This window comes from Oncorhynchus kisutch, linkage group LG24, assembly GCF_002021735.2.
Source record: "Oncorhynchus kisutch isolate 150728-3 linkage group LG24, Okis_V2, whole genome shotgun sequence".
Lineage (NCBI taxonomy): Eukaryota > Metazoa > Chordata > Actinopteri > Salmoniformes > Salmonidae > Oncorhynchus > Oncorhynchus kisutch.
In genome coordinates this window covers 25,226,189-25,238,567 of record NC_034197.2, presented here as the reverse complement: position 1 = coordinate 25,238,567, position 12,379 = coordinate 25,226,189, and the positions used below count along the sequence as shown (strand labels likewise).

The 12,379-nt window shown below is 39.1% G+C and overlaps 1 pseudogene; it reads left to right on the top strand.

Annotated features, from left to right (window-relative positions):
- Nucleotides 1-12,379, top strand: part of LOC109869758 (opioid growth factor receptor-like) — a 39,299-nt pseudogene that overhangs the window by 22,834 nt on the left and 4,086 nt on the right.

Genomic DNA, 12,379 nt, shown 5'->3' with positions numbered 1-12,379 from the left:
CTTTCTACCAGTGACCTGAAGTAGTGTGTACTTGATTTGTACTGTAGATTGAACTACGTCTCTAAAAGGCTTGCTAGCCCAGGTAGCTAGCTAATCAGAAGTGAATATGTGAACTCCCAGAGTCTCAATTGCATACTCCTCGTGTTCTCTCCTTGCCTCCTTCTCAAAACCCATTGGAGAAGATCAGAGGGGAGGGTCCTCTGGCTTTCACATCCAATGGGTTTTTGAGAAGGATGTGAGTATGCAATTGCGATTATCCCCCAGTCTCTCAGTGGTGACCACCAACCAGGGCGCCATGCAGAAATTTAACAGGTAGACAGTGGAATGTGTAGAATGCACAAACTCTGCTGCTGGTTCAGGTTGCCCCTACACTGTCATCCTTCTCTGCAACTGGCCAAACAGGGAAACTATGGGATGATTATTGTCTCCTCTTCGGTTCCATTGACTTGACACCCAGGTCAGTACACAAAGGGACAAATAATGCCAATAGATTTCTGCCAAATGTAACATCCAGTATCTCTGATGTACCATGTCTTCCAGTGGTCAAACACGTCCTCCAGAAACACGAGGGCTGCGAAGGACATGCAGAACTACAGACGAGGGTATCCTGTAAGTATAAGGGCCCTTGTTATTACACAGGAATAGGGTCTGGAGTTTTTGTTGTCCATGTGAACTTGACAGGAAAAGCTAGGATAACCTGGGCTTACCAAGACCTAATGTTTTTCCTGACCAGAACTCCAGGCCCTACACATCTGCTTATATCTTGTTATAGTCTTAAAGATGTCATCTAGACATCTGACTGGGCTATTTCTCTCTCTGCAGAATCTAACAGATGAATGCTCAGGAGAAAGAATGTTTAATTAAACATTCTATCTCAATGAATACCCCGCATCCCCTGATGGTAGGTCACTTGCTATTTAATCAGTTTTCAATGGCTATAAAATGTGTGTAAAGAGTAAAAGCATATACAATGCCTTGCAAAAGTATTCATACCCTTTGGATTTTGTCATACAAAGTGCGATTGAAATGTATTGTCATAAGTAAGCATTTCACTGTAATGTCTACATCTGTTGTATTCAGCTCATGGGACTAATACAATTTGATTTTCTTTGGAGACGAGGGTATAACCAGCCATATGGAAGCAAACTGAAACTCATATTATATATTGAGGCCCCTTTTCCACAATGAAATGTGCCGCTATTCTGAATTGAATTGTGTGCCCTCATAATTTGCGTGGATGATATTCAGAGACTCAAGTTACAGGCTTCTGAAGGGCTGAACCTGCTGGGTTGATGCCTTAAGAATGTTTTGAAAATGTTTGTGCTTTTCTGTTTTTATTTTACAATTTGTATCATGTTAAATGTTAGCCACTATTGGGAGCCACTGTCAGTAATACCACATACATTTTATTTTTTCATCATTCCATTCTGTTTATGTTTCTTTCCTCTGTCACATCCTTGTAAATTGTTCCTGAGGGTCACTAGCATTAGTGGATCATATTAGGCTAACAGTGTGCAATCATTTGGGACATGTAGCCTATTTGAATCATTATAGAACTCTGACCACACATAGCAGGTTTAACCAGGTGCCTGGCACACGGTTCAGGATGACTGGACTGTTGTCATCCTGTTCCATGATTTGGGTAGATTTATAGGATTATTGTTCAACCCCTAATTGTACACTTTTTCTACCTTTTCAATATTTTATGGATTGAACTCAAATGTCAACTTGCATGATGAATCAAACACTATTTTTATTCATCGACGTATTTCGTGCAAAGACTTTCCAAACTGTTTTTTATTCATACTTTTCCTAACCTTAAAATTTACCTAAATAATTAAAAGATCAGAGTATTCACCAGTCGTTGTTGAAACGGAGATGAATATGCATAATACAATTATTTTCATTGATCCCTATATTCTGAACCCGTACTCTTGATGTATTCCATTGAGTCTGTTGACAAAATTCAAATTAAAGGTACACCATATTTTAAAAGTGGAACTGACATCGTTTCAATTACTTTGTTTATCTGCAATCATATCAGTCAAATATAAAATGTATGCTACAAAACCAACTTTTTATAAGAGGGTTTTAAAAATAAAAAAATATTTCACTCAACATTCCATTACGTACAATACGGCATTGTTGGCAGAATGGATGCAGTTCAATGCATGATTAATATCATTCACCAATAGATTTCTTGGTAGCAACATTTTTTGGACTATCAGGTTGCAAATCACAGCTGGCCTGGTACATTGTTTGCTGCCTCCATTCGGGATGCACTGTTTCAGTTTCAATGACTCAATATGTTGTACAAACGGACAAATGTAACTAAGGCTGGGATGTCAATACAATCAAACCTGCAAGGACAATGATCCCAAGTCAGTCATAACGTGGATAATATGCTAGCGTATCTATGTAGCAAGCTAAAAACCGATGTGCGTGTCATTTGGTTAGCTAGCAAGAAATGTGAATCGCTTCACTAGCTATCTATGCTGAACGGCGGTTATCCAGTTAGCATATCTACTTCGATTTCACAGCGCTCTTGTCTGGGTGTGCCGGAGTGCAGAATAGCTGAATTAATGAACGTACAATACGCTCTGCGCCGACTATGACCGGTGTCATTAAACTAAAAAGTAATGAACACTCTTAACAGGTTAAAAAGCCTAACCAGCTCTGCTAGTGTGAGTAAAATAGTCAGTGAGGTGTTCTCTCATTTGTGTCTGGAAGTAGTTAGCTAGCAAGGTAGCCAAATTTAGCCAGTAAGCATGGGTGCTTGGTTGGTACAACGCATGCAGGCAAGCTGCAGAAGCATGAGCAGGCTATTCCCTATCGTTTATCGGTGCAATTTTAAAGACCAGCTAGCTGAAGGTTAGAGGGTTTATCTACTGTCCCTTCGTTTAGATTTGAGCTCATCTTGCGCTGGCTAGCATTACTTGTTGATATGCTCTCCCTATATACACACATACACACACATCTTTTTTTAATGGTTTGATCAAAGTTTCCTAATGTAAAAGGATTCCGGTGGTATTTAGCTACGTATTTGCAGGAATCCATTCAAGTGTATTTTGTGGCTTTTGTTGAACGCGTTCTAATCTAAAGTCGCGCTGTTGCAACTGCTTGTTAAAACACAGTCCAGTTCAAAGTGAATGATGACAGGCCCTTGTGGCAAATGGCTTGTTTGCGTATAGTCTTCCTGTACCGTTAGCTATGGCGCACTGGTCTGCGTAGACTCCGGTTCTGGATTGTCCTAATGCACAGCCGCTTTCCCACTCTCTATTACTATAGAGTTTTCCCAAATGCCTTAGTATATGTAATTCCCAAACATTCTAATCATGAAAACGTGAAAATGACCGTATCTAATTACTCGCTTGTCATATTTTTTTTTAAGTGTCATTCTTCGTGGGGGTGTATATGAGCAGATTTTAATACGATTTCAGTTCCGCTTTAAGATAATTGTACTGAAAACTCCATTGAATGAAAACTCCAAGAAAATGTGTTGGCCAGCAAGTGGGAGTGTTTTCAGTGGTTGCATTACATTTATACGTGGGGCACAAGTTAGCCACACCTGCAGATTGCGTTACACAACTGAGAAGGTAAATCTGAATACCAAATACTGAGAAGGGCGTAGGAAAGGCATAAATTCCTAAATCAGGATCGGGCCCTTAGACTTACCCAAGAACACTCTGCTGTATTTGCTCCCAAAGGTGTTTCTAACATGTATTGATTGACTCAGGGAGCTGAATACTTATGCAAAGACTATTTTAGATATTTAATTTATATGAATCTTAAAAATACAAAAAATCTTACTTTGACATCACAGAATATTTTGTGTAGATTGTTGACAAGATTACAACTAAATCAATTTCAATCACACATTGTAACACAATAAAATGTGAAGAAATCCAAGGTACTTTTGTAAAGTACTGTATGTAATGACCTTTTGTATTTTTGTTTAGACATTTTAATCGAGTCATTTCATAAAGAATGGAGGACTGACTATAAGAGGCTGGAGAGAGTTCACTCCTACATTCAGTGGTAAGTGTGGTCCTAAATGCTTTGCTTCTGTTATGGGCTAGTTGTATTTATTTCTAATGTATCTGTACATCTTAAAAGGCCACATTTTAAAACTGAGTCCAATCTTGGTTTCATCAGACCCAAAGAATCTTGTTGGTCATAGTCTAAGGGTCTTTAGGTGCCTTTTTGGCAAACTACAAGCAGGCTGTCATGTGCCTTTTTACTGAGGAGTGGCTTCCGTCTGGCTGCTCTACCATAAAGGCCTGAGTGCTGCAGAGATGGTTGTCCTTTTGGAAGGTTCTCCCATCTCCACAGAGGAACTCCGCTAGCGACCCACCTCTGCAACATCCGGTGAAATTGCAGAGCGCCAAATTCAAAATACAGAAATAATCATTATAAACATTCATAAAAAATATATCGTCTTAAAGATGAACTTATTGTTAATCCAGCCGCTTTGTCAGATTTCAAAGAGGCTTTACATTGAAAGCATACCATGCGATTATCTGAGGACAGCGCCCTGCTTACCAAAAGCATACAAACATTTTACAACCATGTAAAGGAATTACAAAAGACAGAAATAGCGATTTTTTAATTAATCGCTTACCTTTGAAGATCTTCATATGGTTAGAGTCCCAGCTACACAAATGTTTGTTTTGTTTGATAAAGTCCCTCTTTATATCCCAAAAACTCAGTTTTGTTCAGTAATCCACTGGTTCAAAGGCGGTCAAAACATGCAGACGAATACATCCTAATAGTACTGGTAAGGTTCGTCGAAACATGTCAAACGATGTTTATAATTAATCCTCAGGTTGTCAATTGCCTAAATAATCGATAATATTTCAACCGGATAATAGCGTATTCAATAGAAAGGAAAAACAACGAAGGGTGCTCACTTGGTCACGCGCGCAAACTAGCTCTGCATTCTTTCTCAGTCCACTGACAAAAAGGGTCTCATTCTTCTTAATTTTTCAGAAAACAAGCTTGAAACAATGTCTAAAGACTGACGTCTAGTGGAAGCGATAGGAACTGCAATATGGGTCCTAACCCATTAGATACTCAAAAGGCATTCAATTGAAAATACCCACATCAAAAAAATCCCACTTCCTGGATGGATTTTCCTCAGGTTTTTGCCTGCCATATCAGTTCTGTTATACTCACAGACATTATTTTAACAGTTCTGGAAACTTTATAGTTTTCTATCCAAATCTACCAATTTTATGCATATCCTAGCTTCTGGGCTTGAGTAACAGGCAGTTTACTTTGGGCATGCTTCTTAGAAGCCAATCCAGACGTCAAAATACTTCCCCCAAGCCATAAGAAGTTCTGAACCACCCATACCAGATCCGGGATAATTGTCATCAGCAACGCTGAATAGCACAGTCAAATAATATTACTAGAAAATATTCATGAAATCACAAGTGCAATATTACAAAACACAGGTTAGACTTTTGTTAATCCACCTGTTGTCTCAGATTTTGAAGTTATGCTTTACAGCGTTTAAGTTTATCGATTGCTCGACAAAACAATAAGTACACTTAGCATCAGGTAACTTGGTCACGAAAAGCAATCAAATTAATCTATTACCTTTGATCTTTGGATGTTTTCACTCACGATACTCCCAGTTACACAACAAATGTTATTTTTGTTCCATAAAGATATTTTTTATATCCAAATACCTCTGTTAGTTTGGTGCGTTATGCCCAGGAATCCACCGGAAAGAGCGGTCACGACAACAAAGAAAAAAAATCCAAATTATATCCATAATGTCCACAGAAACATGTCAGATGTTTCATTTTCAAATCTCTATTTGATTAATATATCAACCGGGACAGTTGGCTTTTCACTAGGACCGGGAGTAACAATGGCCGCCTTTCTCTTTTTGCGCACATTTCACTCTGAGCCCCCACCTATCCATTTACGCAATGTGGTCCTTCATGCTCATTCTTCAAAATAAAAGCCTGAAACTATGTCTGAAGACTGACACCTTGAGGAAGCGATAGGAAAAGGAATCTGGTTGATATCCCTTTAAATGGAGCAATGGGAGGCTATGGAACATGGAGTTTTCAAAATAGAAGCCACTTCCTGGTTTGATTTTCTCAGGGTTTCGCCTGCAATATCAGTTCTGTTATACTCACAGACAATATTTTGACAGTTTTGGAAACTTTAGAGTGTTTTCTATCCTAATCTGTCAAGTATATGCATATTCTAACATCCGGTCCTGAGAAATAGGCCATTTACTTTGGGAACGTTATTTTTCCAAACATAAAAATAGTGCCCCCTAGCTTCAAGAGGTTAACTTGTTATGGCTGCAATCCCAATACCGGGATCGATATGACAACTACCAGTGAAAATAGAGGGCGCCAAATTCAAACCACAGAAATCTCATAATTACAATTACTAAAACATACACGTGTCTTATATCATTTTAAAGGTAATCTTGTTGTTAATCCCACCAAAGTGTCTGATTTCAAATAGGCTTTTCAGCGAAAGCACTACAAACGATTATGTTAGTTCTCCACCAAACCACAATAAGCACAGCCATTTTCCAGCGAAATATAGCATTCACAAAAAGCAGAAATAAAGATAAAATGAATCACTAACCTTGAATTATCTTCATCAGATGACACTCATAGGACTTCATGTTACACAATACATGCATGTTTTTTGATAAAGTTCATATTTATATAAAAAAATCTGAGTTTATATTGGCTATCTAGATTCACTAGTTCCAAAAACATCAAGTGATTTTGCATAGCCACATTGTTTTAACAGAAATACTCATCATAAATGTAGATAATACAAGTTATACACATGGAATTATAGATATACCTCTCCTTAATGCAACCACTGTGTCAGATTTTTAAAAAAACGTTTACGGAAAAGGCAACACATGCAATATTCTGAGACGGCGCTCAGAACAGAAGCCAAATTAGCCACCATGTTGGAGTCAACAGAAACCAGAAAATACATGATAAATGTTTCCTTACCTTTGATGAACTTCATCAGAATGCAGTCCTAGGAATCCCAGGTCCACAATAAATGCTTCATTTGTTCGAAAATGTCCGTTATGTCCAATTAGCTACTTTGGTTAGTGCGTTTGGTAAACAATGCAAAAGTCACAAAGCGCGTCGACTATAATGTGACGAAATATCCAAAAGTTCCATAACAGTCAGTAGAAACATGTCAAACGATGTACTGAATCAATCTTTAGAATGTTTACATATATCTTGAATAACGTTCCAACCGGAGAATTAGAATGACTTCAAATGAGCGGTGGAACGCAGGTGCTTCCCCTGTGAATGCGCATAGTGAATGCATGGTCAACCCGTGGCAGTGGTGACTATTTCCTGTGTCATTCGACCCTCCCCCCCCCCTTCACATTTGTCATCAGACAAAGTTCTATTGACTGTTGTCATCTAGTGGAAGGCATACGAAGTGACAACTCATCCATATCTCGCTGTGATTTCAATGAGAGCTTGGTTGAAGATCTGCTACCCCTAGAAAAGAAACAGGAAGTATTGACTGGCTTTCATCAAGCTGCCCACTCAAGAAAAAGCTTCAAACAGTAACCAGTGCCTGCAACATGGTTCAGTCAACCTACCAGTTTAGTTACAAACAGCATAGGAATGAAATGATCATATAATGATCACATCTTTACTAATGCTGCAGAAATGTGCTTGAAGGCAATATCCAGGTACATCGGATGTCGTGATCAAAATATAGTAGCCAAATCTAGGAAAACCAAAGTTCCAAGGGCCTAATATAGTGTATAAGAGGTCATGCAATAAGTTGCGTCATGATTCCTATGTTAATGTAAAGAATATTTGTTGGTCTGTGGTGTGTAATGACGAGCAAAGAAAATGTGTCAAGTGCTACATCTATGAAATTGCTTATTCCAGTTACTAATAAGCATGCACCCATTAAGAGAATTACTGTAAAAACTGTTACATCCCCATGGATTGATGAGGAATTTAAAATGTGTAGGGTTACGAGGGATGAGGCAAAAGGAATGGCAAATACGTCTGGCTGCACAAATGATTGGCAAATGTTCTGCAAATTGAGAAGTCGTGACCAAACTGATTAAAACCTCTTTGGGCTAGGGGGCACTATTTTCACGTCCGGATGAAAAGTGTTCCCAAAGTAAACTGCCTGTTACTCAGGCCCAGAAGCTAGGATATGCAAATAATTGGTAGATTTGGATAGAAAACACAAAATAATGTCTGTGTATAACAGAACTGATTTGGCAGGCGAAACCCCTAGTCCTATCCATCCAGGAAAAATAAAAACATTTAGGTCCCTGTGTTTTCAATAAGTTTTCTATGGGAAACCCTATTTATGAGGAACCTGGTTGCAGTTCCTATGGCTTCCACTAGATGTCAGTCTTTAGAAATTGGTTGTTTTTCTTTTGAGAAATGAAGAAGTAGTCCATCCAAGTCTTTTGGTGCGCGTGACCTGGAACGCACTTCATGTTGTTTTTATCCATTATTGAAAAACCGTATATCCCGTCTTAAATTTTATCGATTATTTACGTTTTAGGGTACCTAAGGTTGGATTAGGAACGTTGTTTGAAATGTTTGGACCAAGTTTACAGGTAACTTATTAGATACTTTGGAGGCATGTTGGGCGAGTTGAAACCAGTGTATTTCTGAATCAAACGCACCAAATAAATTGACATTTTTGGGACATAAAGAAGGACATTATCAAACAAAAGGACCATTTGTGATGTTTCTGGGACATTTTGGAGTGCCAACAGAAGATCTTCAAAGGTAAGGCATTAATTATATCGCTATTTCTGACTTTTGTCACGAGCCTGCCTGGTTGAAATCTGATTTTCATGTGATTGTATGCGGGGCGCTGTCCTCAGATAATTGCATGGTCTGCTTTCGCCTTAAAGCCTTTTTGAAATCTGATACAGCACCTGGATTAACAAGAAGTGAAGCATTATTTTGATGTATAACACTTGTATGTTTTATGAATTTGGTTTATCAGTATTTCTGTTTTTGGATTTGGCGCGCTGCAATTTCACTGGATGTTGTCAAATGAATCCCGTTAACGGGATAAAGCGGGAAGGGATCACTAGGGATCTCTAAGAGGTTTTAAATAGAAGAATCTACACTATGAAACACAATGACAGTAAAATGCTTTGGAGCACTTACAGTGAAATTTTGGCAAAGGCAAACTCGGCTCAATCATTCATTAAATCCAATGGCTCATCACAAAACCGACTGATATTGCTTTAACTATTCTAATGATTGTTCTTCATTGGCAAGATTAGCAAACTTGGGCATGACATGCCAGCAATAAACGCTGACAGTACAAATCCAAGTATATCTGACCAAATTATGAAAGACAAGAATTGTAATTATGAATTCCATAGTGAGTGGAAGAGGTGGGGAAATTATTGTTGTCTGACAACTTGGGATTTAAAATTACTGAGGATAATAGCAAGTGATGTTGCCACTCCTATTTGCAATATCTTCAATTTAAGCCTACTAGAAAGTGTGGGCCCTCAGGCCAGGAAGGAAGCAAAAGTCATTCAGCTACCCAAAAAATAGTAAAGCCCCCTTTTACTGGCTCATATCTGACCAATCATCCTCTTACCAACCCTTAGTAAGCTTTTGGGAAAAATGGTGTTTGACCAGATACAATGCTATTTTAAAGTTTAAAAAAACAAAACAATTTCAGCATGCTTATAGGGAAGGACATTCAACAAGCACAGCACTTACAGAAATGACTGATTGGCTGCGAGATTGATAAAAAGATTGGTGGGGCTGTTTTATTTCGACTTCAGTGTGGCTTTTCACATTATTTATCATAGTCTGCTGCTGGAAACTTGTGTTATGGCTTTACACCCTCTGCTATATTGTGGATAAAGAGTTACCTGTCTAACAGAACATAGAGGGTGTTATTTAATGGAAGCCTCCAACATAATCCAGGTAGAATCAGGAATTCCCCAGGGCAGCTGTCTCTGCCCCCTTTTTCAATCTTTACTAACGACATGCCACTGGAGTAAAGGCAGTGTGTTTATGTATGCGGATGACTCAACACTATACACGTCAGCTACTACAAAAACTGAAATGACTGCAACACTTAACAAAGAGCTGCAGTTTCTATTGTTTGTACAGATGAACGTGTGGTACCTTCAGGTGTTTGGAAATTGCTCCCAAGGATGAACCAGACTTGTGAAGGTCTAGAATTTTTTTTTTTTAGGTCTTTGCTGATTTCTTTTGATTACCCCATGAATCAAGCAAAGAGGCACTGAGTTTGAAGTAGGCCTTGAAATACATCCACAGGTACACCTCCAATTGACTCAAATGATGTCAATTAGCCTATCAGAAGATTCTAAAGCCAGGACATAATTTTCTGGAATTTTCCAAGCTGTTTAAAGGCACAGACAACTCGGTGTATGTAACCATCTGACGCACTGGAATTGTGATACAGTGAAATAATCTGTCTGTAAACAATTGTTGGAAAAATTACTTGTCATGCACAAAGTAGATGTCCTAACCGACTTGCCAAAACTATAGTTTTTAACAAGAAATTTGTGGAGTGGTTGAAAAAGTTTTAATGACTCCAACCTAAGTGGATGTAAACTTCCGACTTCAACTGTACATACACATGGATCTTGTGTTGTAGATATGTGGTAGTGGAGTAGGGGCCTGAGGGCAAACAGAGTGTTGTGAAATCTGTTTATGAATGTATTGTAATGTTTAAAATTGTATAACTGCCTTAATTTTTCCGGACCCCAGGAATAGTAGCTGCTTTCTCGGTAGCAGCTAATGGGTATCCATAATAAATACCAAGCTCTTACAATATTCAATGATGACATTCCTCTAAAACATGTTATAGGCTACGTGTGCACCACCAAGTCAGAACGGTAGGCTAAGTTATGAGGGGGGGAAAGGGACCAAATTACAGTGGGGCAAAAAAAAAAAATGTCAGCCACCAATTGTGCAAGTTCTCCCACTTAAAAAAATGAGGCCTGTAATTTTCATCATAGGTACACTTCAACTATGACAGACAAAATGAGGAAAAAAATCCAGAAAATCACATTGTAGGATTTCTAATGAATTTATTTGCAAATTATGTTGGAAAATAAGTATTTGGTCAATAACAAAAGTTTATCTCAATACTTTGTTATATAGCCTTTGTTGGCAATGACAGAGGTCAAACGTTTTCTGTAAGTCTTCACAAGATTTTCACACACTGTTGCTGGTATTTTGGCCCATTCCTCCATGCAGATCTCCTCTAGAGCAGTGATGTTTTGGGGCTGTTGCTGGGCAACACAGACTTTCAACTCCCTCCAAAGATTTTCTATGGGGTTGAGATCTGGAGACTGGCTAGGCCACTCCAGGACCATGAAATGCTTCTTACGAAGCCACTCCTTCGTTTCCCGGGCGGTGTGTTTGGGATCATTGTCATGCTGAAAGACCCAGCCACGTTTCATCTTCAATGCCCTTGCTTATGGAAGAAGGTTTTCACTCAAAATCTCACGATACATGGCCCCATTCATTCTTTCCTTTACACGGATCAGTCATCCTGGTCCCTTTGCAGAAAAACAGCCCCAAAGCATGATGTTTCCACCCCATGCTTCACAGTAGGTATGGTGTTCTTTGGATGCAACTCAGCATTCTTTGTCGTCCAAACACGACGAGTTGAGTTTTTACCAAAACGTTCTATTTTGGTTTCATCTGACCATATGACATTCTCCCAATCTTCTTCTGGATCATCCAAATGCTCTCTATTAAACTTCAGACAGGCCTGGACATGTACTGGCTTAAGCAGGGGGACACGTCTGGCACTGCAGGATTTGAGTCCCTGGCGGCGTAGTGTGTTACTGATGGTAGGCTTTGTTACTTTGGTCTCAGCTCTCTGCAGGTCATTCACTAGGTCCCCCCGTGTTTCTGGGATTTTTGCTCACCGTTCTTGTGATCATTTTGACCCCACGGGGTGAGATCTTGCGTGGAGCCCCAGATCGAGGGAGATTATCAGTGGTCTTGTATGTCTTCCATTTCCTAATAATTGCTCCCACAGTTGATTTCTTCAAACCAAGCTGCTTACCTATTGCAGATTCAGTCTCCCCAGCCTGGTGCAGGTCTACAATTTTGTTTCTGATGTCCTTTGACAGCTCTTTGGTCTTGGCCATAGTGGAGTTTGGAGTGTGACTGTTTGAGGTTGTGGACGGGTGTCTTAAATACTGATAACAGGTTCAAACAGGTGCCATTAATACAGGTAACGAGTGGAGGACAGAGGAGCCTCTTGAAGAAGTTACAGGTCTGTGAGAGCCAGAAATCTTGCTTGTTTGTAGGTGACCAAATACTTATTTTCCACCATAATTTGCAAATTAATTAATTAAAAATCC